This window comes from Patagioenas fasciata, chromosome 4 (genome assembly GCF_037038585.1).
Source record: "Patagioenas fasciata isolate bPatFas1 chromosome 4, bPatFas1.hap1, whole genome shotgun sequence".
Classification (NCBI taxonomy): domain Eukaryota; kingdom Metazoa; phylum Chordata; class Aves; order Columbiformes; family Columbidae; genus Patagioenas; species Patagioenas fasciata.
The window spans coordinates 30,135,911-30,150,951 of NC_092523.1; the positions used below are offsets into that span (position 1 = coordinate 30,135,911).

Consider the following 15,041-nt stretch of genomic DNA (forward strand, 5'->3'; position numbering starts at 1 on the left):
GCTGCAGCGTATTAATTCCTGGAGCTAAAGCCTTACCATTCTTCCTGCAGTATGAATGGGGGAAGAGAGGAAGCCCTGATAGTGTACAAGCACTGTTCAGCAACAGCTGAAACACTGGCATCTCATCAGCACTGGTTTGGCTGCAAAGGCAAAAAACCCCATCTCTATTCTGGCAGGTAGCACTGTTACCTCTGTCACAGCCCCCATCAGCGCAGCACGGCCGGCAGATGCCACACACAGCAGCTGAGAAGCTGCTCTACAACCATAAAGCTCCCAATACAACGTGGCCATGGGTCTTCTTGGCAAGTCCAGCAAAGGGCCCCAAAAGTGAGTAAGGGTTTGAAGCATCTCTGACATGAGGAGACACTGAGTAAGCTGGGGGTGTTCAGCCTTGGGAAGGCTTAAGGGGGAACGTCTCCATGTACATAAATACCTGATGGGTGAGAGTAAAAATATTCGCAATGTCTTCTCAGTGGTATATAGGGCAGGTAGGAAAGACAATGGGAACAAATTAAAACACAGGGAATTCCATTTAAACCTCTCCGAGGCTGGCCAAGCAGTGGAGCAGGCTGCCCAAGTGGTTGTGGAATCCCCATCCATGAACGTGTTCAAAACCCGATGGGACACAGTCCTGGACAGCCTGCCATAGATGACCCTGCTTTGAGCATGGGGTTGAACTAGACAGTCTCCAGAGGGGCAACAATTCTGTGACTCTGGGACATTTTCCTAACAGCAGTGTGACTAGGTAAGTGTCTATGTACCTGTAGAGAAATTGTCCATCATTATATTATGATCTTTGACTCCATAAAAATTATTGGTATAAAATATAATTGCATTGCCATTGTTTTGTCTTAATATGACATTTTTCCACATTAGAGCTCAGGTAAACTGTGAGTTTTGGAGTTTATCACATGACAGTTTCCTGCCCCACCTGTGTATGCTGCTAGCTCAGCATCAGCCGAGCAGAGTTGCTCCACCAGGTTTGTTGGTGGTGTGTTCTTCACCACTTCAAGGTTATGATGCAGGAGTTACACTGTTTGCTTAAACTAACTAGAATGGCGTGATGGCAAATGGGAGAAAGTGAAAAAAAAAATCAAAATGTCAGTGGCTTTTTCTTGGTTTTAATACCACTGAGCAGGGACAGCTGTGTTTTCCTGAATGCAAACACAGAAATGAGTTGCAGCGTGATCAGTCAGCCGCAAGCAAGTCGAGCTCTGTGGGAGTAGATATGGCTCTTTGAGGAGAATTTCATTGAGCCTCTAAGTCCAGAGAAGCATGTTGATGTTGACATCTGAGCTTGTTTTTATTTGAAAAGAGATGTGTGGGTTACCGGACTACAGCTGTGTGTGCAATCTTTATCTGTGCCCATTCGCTTGGCATAAATGCATAAATAAAACATGTTGAATAGGAGGTGGGCACCCCTTGCCTTGCTCCTTGCCTTTAAATGGTGTATTTGTGCCACCTAGCGGAACCATGTCTTTTTTAGTGATCACGGCACCTACTTAACAGCTTGGGGTTTCTCCATAGAAATTCTAGATACATCTAACAAACTCAAAGTGAAAGCATTTCTAATAAAGTACTGTGTCCCTGCATCCCGTCCATCGCTTTGCTACTGAGGTTTGTGACTCCATCGCTTTTCAGAAATTTTTGGTTCTTAAGAAAAAAAGACCAAACAAACAAACAAAAAAACACACACACACACAAAAACAAACAAACAAACAAACAAAGCAACAACAACAAAAAAACCACCAAAACCACACACAACTCATTTTAGCATATTTTCTCGTCCAGGAAAGTGAAAAGATCAACCTCTGTCAAGAAAGGTCTGATGTAATTGAGCAGTTTGACTGATCTGAAGGAAGTGGCAAAGGCTGGATTCACCTCTTCTCTGGTGGCTACTTTTGAAGTTTTCTATCTGTACCACCCAATTCTACTGCCTAAAAATGTGTAAGCGCTGCAATAGCAGCAAAGCAAAATGCAGCAAAACCCCTGCATCTTTCAATGGAGTGCTGCAAAATTCAGCTCTGGTAATTGAGATGGTTTGTATTCATATATTTTGAATATAAATATGTATATATGTAATTGCTAATGTAAAGGTAGTGGTCAATATATTTACTTAATGGCTATGTAAATACTAGATTTGCTGCACGAGCTTAATTTCCAAGTTACCTATGCCCTGCGTACTATGGCTTGAGTTATGAGGGAACTGAAAAGGGAGTGGACTGTAGCTCTCATGGCTTGTATGACTGGTCATCTCCAGAACACTGAAGGTGAAAAAGTGATTTCTAGCAATTAGTATTTATTTCAGAGTCATATACCTATTTTTTGCACAAATATCACTTCTGGCCCAGGAATTCACTGAGCTGGAAATCATTAAGGAGTGGGAGACTATCAGTAAATGCTTGGCAAAACTTACATTCTTCCTTTGAAATATCCGGTATTGGGCATAGTCAGAGACAAAAAAAATGTGAGATGGCTCTTTGGTCTGACCCAGCATGGGTGTTATTTTTCTCTGAGACCCAGTTCCTTTCAAGAATAGCAGAAAGTCCACTTCTGATTGAGCCAAAAAGTTAAGCAGTAGTCAGGACCCAAAAGTGTATGGCCTTTCTGTCCAGGGAGTATCCCAAGCTGGAGAGCTGGCTGGCAAAACACATATTGTTTCTCAGCACTGAGAGATCATCAATCACATAATCAGTTTTGGTTCAAAAAGTGGCAGAGTATGGATGGAACTAAGTGCAGCATCTGATTTCACTGTGATCTCGGGAAACTCAGGCAAAGCAGTGTCCAGCATTAGTAAAACATTGACCTAGAGAGCTGAATTGGAAGAGCGGGCACCCACAAGAGCTGTTACAAATACCCGATTTAAGGACATGGGAAAGAAGGGAGGCTCTTTTCTACACTGCTGTGTTGGGGAACAGCTGATTTTTGTTTTGTTTCTTGTAGTTCCTCCTATTTTTTGGTAAATGAAGGGTATAACCATTTGTCTGCTTATAGCGCTAGCCAGGCACTGGATTCAGACTTCGGTCTAGCTCTGAGATGAGAACAAACTCGGGTTCAGAGCTGGGGTGTAGCCGGAGCTGCGGATCCCTCCTGTTCGGGCAACGCGGGGTGGGGGTGCCAAATAGCGCACATGTCCGCGGGATCCCGCTGACTGCGGATGACTCCAGCCTTCCTGACAGAAGGAACCGACCACCCCAGCCGGAAGGCGAGGGCCGGGACTGGGGCGCGGTGCTGGCTGGGGCTGGGGCTGGGGCTGGGGCGGGGGCCGGGGCGCGGCGCAGCGGGGCGCCCGTGAGCGGCGGCGGCCGCGCTGCCATGGGGCGCCCACCGCGAGGGCGGCAGCGGTGGCGGCACCGGCACCCCGCGGCGACAGAAGCCACCGGCTCTGCCCTTTGGAGAGGCTCAGAGAGGGAGAACAGGTAGGACCCCGCCGTCTTTCCTCCGCGCAACCGCCGTGGCGGTGCCGGCAGCGGGGGGAGCCCCGCCGCAGCCCGGAGCAGCGTGGCCGCCCCCGGCGCAACCCATCCCTCCGCATCCCGAGCCCGGCCCTCGGGCGGCGGCAGCGTGCTGCCTTCGCTCAGCGCTCGCCGTGACTCGGGGGCGTTCGCTGTCGTGCGTGGGGGTGTGCCCGTGTCCCTGCCGCTTTGTGTCGCCCATCCGAGTCGGTTTTTGCTACATGTGGCATTTCGCTTGTTAACGCCAACGACGAGCGATCGTGGTGGTGTGTGAGGCGGGCGGCAGGCGGATGCCCAGGGAGGACAGGGAAGAAATAGCACATGTAAGTAGTCACCTACCGATGTGCAGCTGCCTTTGTGCAACGAAAGGTGTAAGGAGACGTGCGGTTCATTTTCGGAAGATGCTACTTGATTGCTGCCGGGGAATTCAGTGGCTGGGCTGGTTCTTTCAAATTCCTGCTCTTTTTCCTTTGTTAGCGCTTTCCCAGAGAGTCCTGTGTTCCTACAGCTGTGCTGAAAAGCAGGAGCTGTCAGAAAGATGACTTTGTTTCACACGATGCTTCTCCAGAGCAGCATTGCTTTGTTTAAGCTCCCGTAACCCATTTATCGTGTAACTGCCATCGCGTTTTAATGAGCTATGAAATCTGCTGCTTTTCACGGCTGAGAGGCAGCGGCACAGGGTTTCTGTGCAGAACCCGGGCAGGTAAGCTGGAGGTAACGTTATTTTGCGTGGGAAATTGTTGCCTTGCACAATCTCTTCAGTTCGAAAATGTCTGTTTTAGAGAGGAAAATATGCTTGAAGCAAATCTTTTCTATGTTGTCAAGAGATACTTAATGAATGTGATTTTTTAAAAAAATTAATTTTGCTTGTATTAACGTGAGTCAATTACAAATCTGCTTTTCCGCAGTTGTGGTACACAAAACGTTACGATGCCTCAGCTCTGTCATTTTAAGTGTAAAAATGCTCAGTTAAAAACACAGTTCAAAGGGTAAATAGAGACCTGGGAACCACAATGGTGCATCCTGAAAATTTAATCTGCCTGACAATAATGGCCCTGAAAGTGATCTGCTCTTGGGTGGATGGGGGATGGGAACACAGAGAAAGGGAAGAGTAATTTACAGCCACAGGCCTAATAACAGATATTATGCTGCTAATAGATATATAGATAGTACCATTCATTATATTCTCAAACAGATTTTCTGTACATAGCCTAAATGGCGTATAGCAATTGTATGAGAAAAGCTCTTAGAATCTGAGCTCTTTAAGCCATTTGACAGCAGTAACATCTATCAGGTCCTATATTTGAACAGGTTAAAGGTGACAAATTGAAGTCAGAACTGACTTTTATTTGGTATTTAGTAATGTACACTCAAAAAAATTCCATCACCAAAACAATTCTAATTGCACTTTGCGTAGACAATTAAGTCTTTTAACTATATTGAAACATTAATCAGTAGGCATAAATGTTATCGTGAGTTTCTTCAACAAAGCCATTGATATTTTTAAATATAGGCAGTAGTCAGTAGTTCTGCATATAACTTATTTCACGTGGTTTGAATCCAGGTCAAGAATTAATCAAATTAACAAATCCAGCTGTTCCTTGGTTATCAGTTTATCAGATTAGAGGTCATGTTTGGTTTTGAGTATTTTATTGCAACAATGAGCTTGAATTTAACACTATGAACTGTATCGAAACTTTATATGAAAGTGATTTGTATATTTACGTCCTAGTTTGGTTATAATTATGTGAATTACCTTGAAATCTTTATTAATAGATATGGCACGTAACAAAGAGATTGCTGTTGTTTTTTATTGGGTCTTTTTTCTCCAATAGGAAAATGTATATTGGAGCATCCTGTTGTAAAATTAAAGACCCTTTTCAAATATCCATTTGGGTGATCCTGCATTTTAGAGAGATTGCTTCATACTTATGAGCAATGATTGTTTTTTCTTATATGCTGTGTAATGGAATTCTAAAAAGTGCACTGGTAACAAACACAGCTGGTGTTAAGTGTGAATGTCTTGCTGTCTTCTGTGCTAAGACATTGACTTTTTATTTTTTTCTTTTTCCTTCAATCTTGGTACTTATAAGTGTCATTTTGGTGTGTGTTCTTGTGAGGGTATGCAGGGAGTAGCAGTTGTGAATTGGTAATGTATTAGGTAAAAGCTTTTTTTTTAATCATCATCTAAAAATGTAAACAAAACATATTTACTTTTAAAAGGGACTGTTGTTTTGGCAGGAATATTTCATTTTAATTGCAGATATTAAAAAGCAGCCTTTTTAGTTTTGCATTTCTGATTACAACAATAAGAAATAACTTTTGTGGTTTCTTCTACTTTACCTCCTAGTAACTCTGAATATTGTTTTGCCAGGTATCTCAGTCTATGTGAGTAATGTAGCTTAGGGTTATTTCAATATATTCCTAATGTAGGTGTGTCTGGTAAGCTCTTTAAATAAGAAGTACATGGCATAATAAGTGTTGGCTGAAATGTGATGATGAGTTTGTGAATATATTTGGTTGTTGTTTCACAATGAAGTCTAGCAAAACCAGAATTTTAATGTAGACAGCATAAGCTTAAATGACTGTATTTTGACTTTTTTCCACACAAACCAGTAGAAGATTTTTTTTTTTCATACTCTGAATTATTCATGTTTGAAAATTGCTGACTGTGATTGTTAGGAGGGATTTTTTTTTCCCTTGCAGAAAATCAATGCACAATCTTCATTCTGTAAAGGCCCAAATAGGAGAATTACAACAAATATGGATAAGCCTACTACTGGCATATTAGAAAAGTACAGTCGATTTCTTTGAAGTCAACAGACTCAGGGCAATGTGGTTGCATAAGAGCTTCCATCAGTGTGGTGTAAATCTTGAGATGCTCTAAACAAATGAAGTTGTATGAAGTGCATGTTAGAAGAGAATTCATTGATTTTGAATAATGTGATAGAAGGCAACCTGAAGTTACAGTGTTACCTTTAATTAGATTATTGTTTCCACCAGAGGGGCCAAATTCTAATTTTTTACCTATTATTTAATTCAATTAGTGATGGATAAAAAGTGTGTTTCTTTCCAAGGAGACTCTGTGAGTTCTGCCTTTAGGAAACAACGAGTTGTTGTGTAGATCTTACACTTACTCTTTCTCATCACTTTCTGAAGGGACTTTCACTTCTTTCAATTCTCTGTGTTGCATATCACACAATTTATTTGTTTAAGAACTAAAATACATCTTGATAGAAGTATACAGCATTTACTCACACCTCACATTCAGCATTTACACTTATAGTGATTAAGTCTTACAAAGAAATAAAATTGATTTATAAGAAAAAAAAAAGTATTAATGCTGTTCAGAAGCCAGTGTGTCATATGGGCTGAATCACAGTGATTTGTTAATTAAGTTTGGGGGGAAGAAAAATGTAAAGAATGTGCAGTATATTATCCTGGGTAAATGTCTTATGCTGTGGTTGTGCAACACATGAAGAGATGATTCAAATGCTACTATAAATGTATAAAATACATCAATGTATTTTTAAACATGGTTGAATTTCTCCTTTGTATATTCATGCTGTATGCCAAATTACAGAAATACAAGTTTCATGCCTCTAACAAGGCCATTTAAGAAAATACTGTGATATTCAGCTGATTTTAGTTCATGGGACTGAGTGATGTAGCTAAGTAAGGATAGTTATGACTTTTCTGTTGACCACCTTCATTTGTGATAACCAACACATACAGTCAAATCAGTTAATCCAAACACTTCATATCCCAATGATGCTTTGAAATGGTTATCGATGCTTTGAAAAGCTCATTATTTTAATAATAACACATATGCAGGCTTTATTTTCTTCACATTTATTGCCTTAAGAAAAATGATATGAAAATGATCCAAATAAGTAAAAGCTTTACTCACATTATAGTGTTCGAGTGTGCAAAATGCTGTGCATGTTGCTGGCCTGCTTGAATGTCTTTTTTAATTACTCAGCACATTTTGAAAGTCAGCAGCCAGACTTGGGCAGCTTCATAAAGCCGCGATTTGTGGTAAGGTTTCCGTGGGAGGATGCTGCACATAAGAATTACGTTTATTGTTGAGTTGAAATGTGGAGGGAGTGCGATGAAAAGAATTAAAGTGAACTGAACCGTACAAGATACTGACTTTCATGTTGCTCTTCAAAGAAAGTTTATTTTCTTCAAAGTAACATACTGTCTTTCTCTGTAGCCTCTAATAAAGCCACCTTTGAAACTCTTTAGCACAGGAAAAAAGAAAAAAAGTACAATTACAGTGATCTGTGGAACAGTTTGGCCCAGAAGAGAAAAATAGTGATAGAAACTCATGTGAATCTTTAGTATCTGTGGATACCTGTTGGTGCACCTGTGATACAGTTGGGTTGAGCAGGATCATCTGCCAACAAAATTGAACTCTTCTCTCATTTTTAAAACCTCTTTTCTGTTGCTTATAGCTTTGCTAAGTTTTAACCATATGGGCTGTCTTTATGATTCAGGCTAATTTTTGTTTTAACTCAGGCAAATTATTAATTAAACTAGTGTTTTGCCTTGTTGAAAAAAAAAATATCCCAGGACTTTTTGGGAACATGGCAGTGACATTCTGGTTTGTATCTAGGCTCCAGATACTGCTAAAGCAATGTCTCTCTCTCAAAGATCTGCATTTTTACCATCTTCATGAAAGCCTACCCAGATTTTCTGTCTTCAGAAAATCGTAGTTTTTACACATTCACCTGTGAAAACTTTAGAAAATAAAGTGAGAGATTCTGCCTTTATTCAACACCCAGGACTACACATTATTTTGAATGGTGACCTCAGTGGTGCTTGCTGCAGCTGCAGTTGACATCTTATCAGAGAGGGACTGTGAAAATACTAGAGACGGAATTAAAATGAAGTTATTCAACAGGACAAAGATATTGTAATTATGAACTGCATAAGGAAGGGATTGGGCGATAATTCTTTAGAAGAGCAGTGGTTTATGGTAGATTACTTGAGGAGCTGCTGCAATAAAGACAAACATCGTGTTGTGATAGACAGATAGACAGATAGATAGTTCACCAGCATGGAAGACACAGGAAGTGATACCTCCATTCCACACAATAGTCCTCCTCAGCTGTGACACTGTAGGTGGTTGGGGTGCATGCTTCAAGAAAGATGTAGATGAAATGGAGTGTATCCAGAGGAGAGGAATGAAATTAATTAAAGATTTAGAAAATGTGGCCTATGGAGGAAGCTTGAAAGGTCTGGAGTTATTTCAGCTCCAATGGAAGAAGAGTGGCAGGGTGAATGAGACATAATAACCTTCAAATGTCACGAAGCTGTTGTGAAACAACATAAATATATCTACATATAAATGTAGTTGGATACTTTCTGGAGCACTGTGATGAAACAGATTACTCTTTTGAGGTCTCTTCTAGCCTTATAAATCCTCAACATCTATACTCTCTGACATTGACCGGATTGTACCTTCTCTCCTCGCAAATGCTGTGGCTGACAGGATTACCTGTATGTGACATCTCCAAAGCAAGCGTGTGAGCAGAGAGGCTCAGCACTTTCCCTGTAACCTCTTGTTTAGGATCAAATCTGACATCCACTCCTCTCTTCTTTGGTAGCGGTTCCTCTGCTGGTGCTTGGGCAGAAAGTGTGAGGGATCTAAAGACCAGGTGGCTTGGGAGGAAGCTGAGATCCAAGTGACACAGGGAAGAGGAGGGTTGGAGATCACAGGTATGGATTTCACAAGAAACTGGACTGTGCAATGAGTGGTATGATACATGAATGCATGACATGAAGAATGTGAAGGGAGTCTGAGACCTTGAGGCAGATGACTGGGACTTAGTAAGGAGCAGGACACAGAGTAAGCTGTTAGGTGGAAACTCATGTTGCTGGCAGAGATTCCCAATATACCAAAAGCCTTGACAAGTGCAAACTGGTATTGCAGAAGTAAGGAGAAGGTGACTAAGAGCCAGGGGAGATGAAATCACATGAACAGGAAAGACTTGTTGGAAAGTATGGGACAAAAATAATTAAAGGTTGGAGGAAACTGGTGAAAAGTCTGTCTTCTGAAGATTACGTGGTCTTCTAAACCCAGCTGTGTCTTCGCATTTGTGCTTTGGGAGATCCATCATAAGGGATTTCTTGGTCTTTTCATGTGGAGAATGACCACCCATTACTGCAATCAGCTGTTCTGTTATCTCACATAATCAGCACCGTGAATGTAAAGACCATACTGCACCACATCACTCCTGGCTGGATGTGTGAAATAAAATGTGCAAAAGAAGGACTTTTTCAATCTTTCTTTTTGTTGAAGGGTATTGACCTGTTTGCTGGTGAAAGAAAGGAAGTGCCAGTACTAAAGTTCCCTTATAAGGATTTAACCTCTTTGCCTGTATTTATATGATTTGATCTTTAATGGTATGACTGGATTTTCTTTTACCCACAAACCCGAGCTTTACTGAGAACACAGAGTGGATCTGCCCTCAGTGTGAATCATGACTGTGTACTGAAGGAAGTTGTGATCTCTGGCATCTGTGACATCTGTTGCATAAGCGGGAACTTTATCAGGAGAAACTGAGGCAGAAGGTGGCTTAGCTAAAGCATCTTTCACTCAAATGGAAAGCTTAGTTAAAGACACTGAAAACAAATTAAGATTTCAGTGGGTAATACTGATGTATGTAAAAGATCAGATCCTAATTCCCACCTAGCCCAGTGAGAAGCATTAGTACCTTCCTAATCTTGCAAATGATGTGAAAAGGTGCTGCCTCTTACAGCAAGATCAAAAGATATTATATTTTTCTTCCCATTTCTGTTTCTAGTGGCAAATAAGGCACTTTTTCACATCTCTCTTGAGAAAAAATCTTGTACTTGGACTTCACAGAGCTGTCAGAGCATTGTAAGTTGCTAAGGGAAAAATGGGTCTGATTTTTCTTGGTAGATATTTTGCAGTAGCCTGTGCTGGTGCTTGTGGGGGCTGTAGTGATGAGCAGTGCCATACTGCTCTCAGCCCAGAAGCTTTGGCAGTCATTGCTTCATCCGCTCCTCATGTGTGGAGGAAGGACAGGCACCCTCAGCTTGTACATGTCGATTTTGATGTTCTTCCCAACCATCCTGTTCCAAGGTCCCCTGTTGACAGCATAAGGGTGGGTTGTACTAAAAAACCCTGCTATGCTTTTTTCTGGCAAGTAGATCCATCTTTCAGCCACCCACTCAGCCTGCTGAACGCTGTCACGAGTTATTGGGGTCTGGTATCCTGATACCAACACCTGATATTTGACAAACTGTGTGCTTCAGCTGATTGTGTTTCCTCAGATAAGATGAGGGGGGAAAAAAGTAGGTAAACTTTGGAGCACACAAATGTTTCTTCATATGGGAAGCAAAGACTCCATTTGACCAGTGATTACATCTGCTCGGACACCTGCCTGCTGGAACCCCCTTTCCAGCAGCTAGAGGCTGGATTCCTGCTGCTGGAAAGCTCCACCTGTCCTGGTGCTCTTCAGGAGCCTTTCCAACCAGAGGCTGTGTCAAGACCAAGCAGTGGCATTGTAAGCGAGAAGGGTCACTGAAGTAATTTTTTCTCAGCCTGGCTATTTTCGTTGAACTATTTTAGGTTGTCCGAGTGAAAGAGAAGGTGAAGACCCATTTGTGACTCTGACAGGATGGCGAATGCTTTTTGTTTATCAAATGGAATGGTGACAGTAGCTTCAGCTGCTAGACCATATTTCACATTTCTATGTGCTGTATGCTTATTCACAAATTGTAGCTTGACTGGTTTGAGAAATTGCCTTCAATTTGCTGTAGGTCGTATCCAAAACCAGTACAGGGTAATGCCGTTTCAGCAATAGGTGGCTCTCAGATTCTCTTCCAGGGTATTTGTGACAAGAGTTGTCCATTTTCAGGCACGCAGGATGGCTTTTTGTCCGTACAGCAGTGGCTGATTAATGAAGGGCAGCTCTCCTGGACAGGAATAGAGCTTCTGTAGCTCTGGTTCTTTGGCTGTCACGCTGAACATGCATGAAAAAAATCTCACTTAATGGTGCACTGCAAGCTGGGCTTTGCAAGTATTGTCCTAATTTGATGATGTGCAGCTGAGGTAGATAGCTCCACTGAGGACTGGAGGACATATTCTCCGTACTCTATTCTGCTTATGCCTGATGTTTTGTCAGTGCTGGACAAGGCAGGAGTCTGTGCTTATGTGAACATGATGGCATACTTAGGTGACCCATGCAATACACACAACTTTGCAAGTGTTGGCTTTGTACTATCATGACTCAGAAACACTCCTAGTGGTGGGTTGATCACAGCTTTGTGGTCAGATTTGAACTCTCTTTTGATTATAGGAAGTCTCATCCAATATTTTGGTACCAATGCCTCTTTATTCCTCATCCTCATCTCTTTTGTCAAGAAATTATTGAGATTTGGTATCTGATCATCAAACAGTGGGTAGAAGTGGACTGTGCTGTTGATTACTTTATTTTACTGTGTAGCTCTTACAAATTTCAGTTAATTACTTTTGCCATATGCAAGCTGCTAGTGCAAGTTCCCCATGTTAGCAGAACCGTTGAGTCTTCATGTTCTGTAGCTGTTTGAAGGTGTCTTTCTCAAGCTTGCCCTTGCTTGAGTTGCACAGCTATAATAATTAACATTGTTTTATATTTTTTCTGTGTGGAGAAATATATGTTCTATAAATTATAAATATTTATATATTGTACATCTGTATCTAGATCTATATGGAGCATCCTGATGATACAGTGCTGACTGCACTAGAAAGGTTTGTGAGGAAATGAACCATTTGGTCTTCAGAGCACAGCATGACTCCTGTGTGGCACATCGAGCCTTTGTTTCTAAAGAAGAAAAATGTTGCTTAACTGCCCATTAAGTCAGCTTCAGTTTTTCTATTTTCTAACTTGTTAGTACTTATCTCTTGAATAATAATGATTTTAAGTAGTGTTTTGGGTGCAATATCATGTGTTTGTGTATCATTGGATATATTCGAGCAGAGCTTTTCCTTTTTGTGGTCAATCTAAGGCTGTCCAAGTAGATGTCGCCTGTTCTTTATAGCTGCTTTTTATAATTCACTTCACTCTTCATCTTATGTGTTTATTTGGGCCATGAAGGTCTCAAACCTCAGAATGAGTTAACCAAAATATGAACATTTTTATTTTTGAGAGACAGCTGACACATTTAGGATTTTGAAAAACTTCATTTTACAACAAGATTAAAAAAAATGCTAATGACTTTTACTAATGAATTTTGCTAATTGAATTTGAGGGAAATTTGACTAGATTCTTAAAAAGAGAATATTTCTTAAAATAAAAGCCAAATCTTAACCTTGTTTTCTAGTAGGCAAAGGAAAAAAAAATTGAAAAAAACTATTGACAAGGCTTTTTTTTATATCAACTTCAGCTTAACAGTTCTGTATGATTGAGGATACAATACTGAGTTCATAATTTAAAGCTTTAGAACATTGTAAGCACTTTCAGACTGTGAAGTTGCTTCATCCACAATGAAACAGAAGGAAAATGGCTATAAGAGGGGAAACAGCCTAGGAAACTCTTTGGCTTGGCTTTAACTTTTGTTATTTAGTCAATCAGTTTAATTCTCTTCTGTCCTCTTTTCCAAATGAATAACAACCCTCACTCCCCAAAGAATCCTGTTTTTTTTTCTTTTTGTCTTCAGCAAAGATACAAATTCAGAAAGAATTCTAGCACCAATAGTATTGTTCCAAATGTAGAGTCTACATCTGTGATTCTATTTATTAGGCCCTACTATGCTATACAATAATGTGTTTATTAAAATATTATAACATGGCAAAGGCGTGTGTGTATATATCGATACACAGGTGTACTGTTAAATATAATGTGGTTTCACATCTGAGAGATTTGGTCTGGTGGGGACGGTTGCTGGTGCCAGACTGGAAGGAGAAGGAGAGCTGCCCCCTCACAAGTAGACCTGCAAGTGGTGGCCAAACATGTGCCTCAGGACTGGTGCCAGGAAGGGCTCTAGCAGTGTTTAATCATTCAAGCTCTTATCTGGTGACCTTCAGGTGTGCCGGTTTGTAGGTGTTTGCTCTTGGTCTTGGTGCTCTATGGATGGAGCTCCTGCTGAGTTCTGCCATGGCTCTGCCTGCCCACAGGGACTGTGCTGCTGGTGTTACATTTCTCAGCTATTAATTGCGATTACTCGTTGTTCTCTTATCACTTAAAAGTTTCGGCTCTTTCCTATGATTTCAAGCCCGGAAGTTTTTGTTAACCTTTCAGTCTGCAAATGAAGAGCCTATTTAGATTTCCGTTTTATGCCCTTTCTTGACTGCAAGTGTGATTTATAAATATATATATATTTTTTTTTTTTTTTAATTATTATTATTTTGTAATTTTTTCTTTTCCTTTAAGCACATTTGTAGGACCGTGCATTGTTGGTCTTGGTCAGCATGAAAGAGATAGCTTGGGCTTTTTTCCAAACCATCTTTTAAAATTGCAGCAAAAACTCCTTGTTACAATGAGTTATCAAATGTCAATAATTAATCTATCAAATATCAATAATTAATCCATAAAATTTCAATAATTTAAAATAATAATATAATAACAATTATTTAGTGGTGTTGCATGGCAAGTGATATGCTGCACTGACTAGTATCATGTAGCAGTAAACACTAGATTGGTAAGAAAATAACTGATGCCAGACTTTTCCTAGGGATGTAAGAAGCTGAAGACATTCATTTCCTTGAGAAGCTTATATCAATATATTTTATTTTTTAATCTATTGGTATATGGGGATGGCAAGCAGTCCTCTGTTTCAATTAAGCTGTGAGAAGTAAAAAGCTAAATGGCTGTTTTCAGGCTTTTCATTGGGTGTTTCCAATCAGAAAAATACAGACTGATTACATCAGGTGCTGGCACCTTGTAATCTTCTGAAGCTGGTAACTGAGGAAAGTGAGTTCTTTTGTTCTTTTGCTGTTCAAAGGTTGCCCTCCAAAAACATGCCAGCAATGTTTACCTTTGATATTTCAGTTAAACACTACCAGAGATCCCCTGTGCAGCGGGAAGCAGATACAGATGGCTGCAAACAACTGCAGGTATCTTGTAGTCAGCTCTTGACTTCTGATGAAGCTTTTTAGAGCAGAAATGGAGTTGCAACAATACCTTGAAACAGTGATGTGGTGAGTCCAGAGGTTAAGTGAATGCATTTTCTGGCTTCATGAGGTTTTTTTTTTAATTCTAGTAGAGGAATTAATGTCTTATGGCAACTTTGAGCTTCAGGAAAGAAAAATACTACTGTCATGCACTGTCACTGACATTGCCAGGAAGGATGTTAGAGTCATATGAATTTTGCAGAATACTGCTAAACTTAAGAATATAAGAAGACTCAGAATAGCCAGCTCCTTACTTATTTTAGCATCACTTTCCAGCTTCCATTTTGACCCTGTCATCCTTTTCTAAATAAGTTTAAATGTCTCATAAGCTGTGCAATGCTTCCCTCCCCCCACCCCTAGTTATTTCTGCTAGAGTTTTATTATTTCTTAGTTACTTTTGTGGAAATTGCCTATCAGAGCTGATGCTGGTGTCAAGTACAACAGCTGGCATGTACGGATCC

General features: G+C 40.6%; 1 protein-coding gene across 10 annotated transcripts in view; it reads left to right on the top strand.

The window, feature by feature from the left end:
* The first annotated feature begins 3,281 nt into the window (after positions 1–3,281).
* Positions 3,282–15,041, top strand: part of CRACD (capping protein inhibiting regulator of actin dynamics) — a 129,607-nt gene continuing 117,847 nt past the window's right edge. For 4 of the 10 annotated variants that reach the window (XM_065836205.2, XM_065836210.2, XM_071807520.1 and 1 more), the window contains exon 1: positions 3,528–3,778. The gene's annotated coding sequence lies outside the window, so the exon portion shown is untranslated. Of the gene's footprint in view, positions 3,420–3,527; positions 3,779–3,932; positions 4,159–9,067; positions 9,180–15,041 lie in introns of those variants that run through there. The other 6 variants (XM_071807513.1, XM_071807518.1, XM_071807516.1 and 3 more) reach the window with 5 other exon arrangements.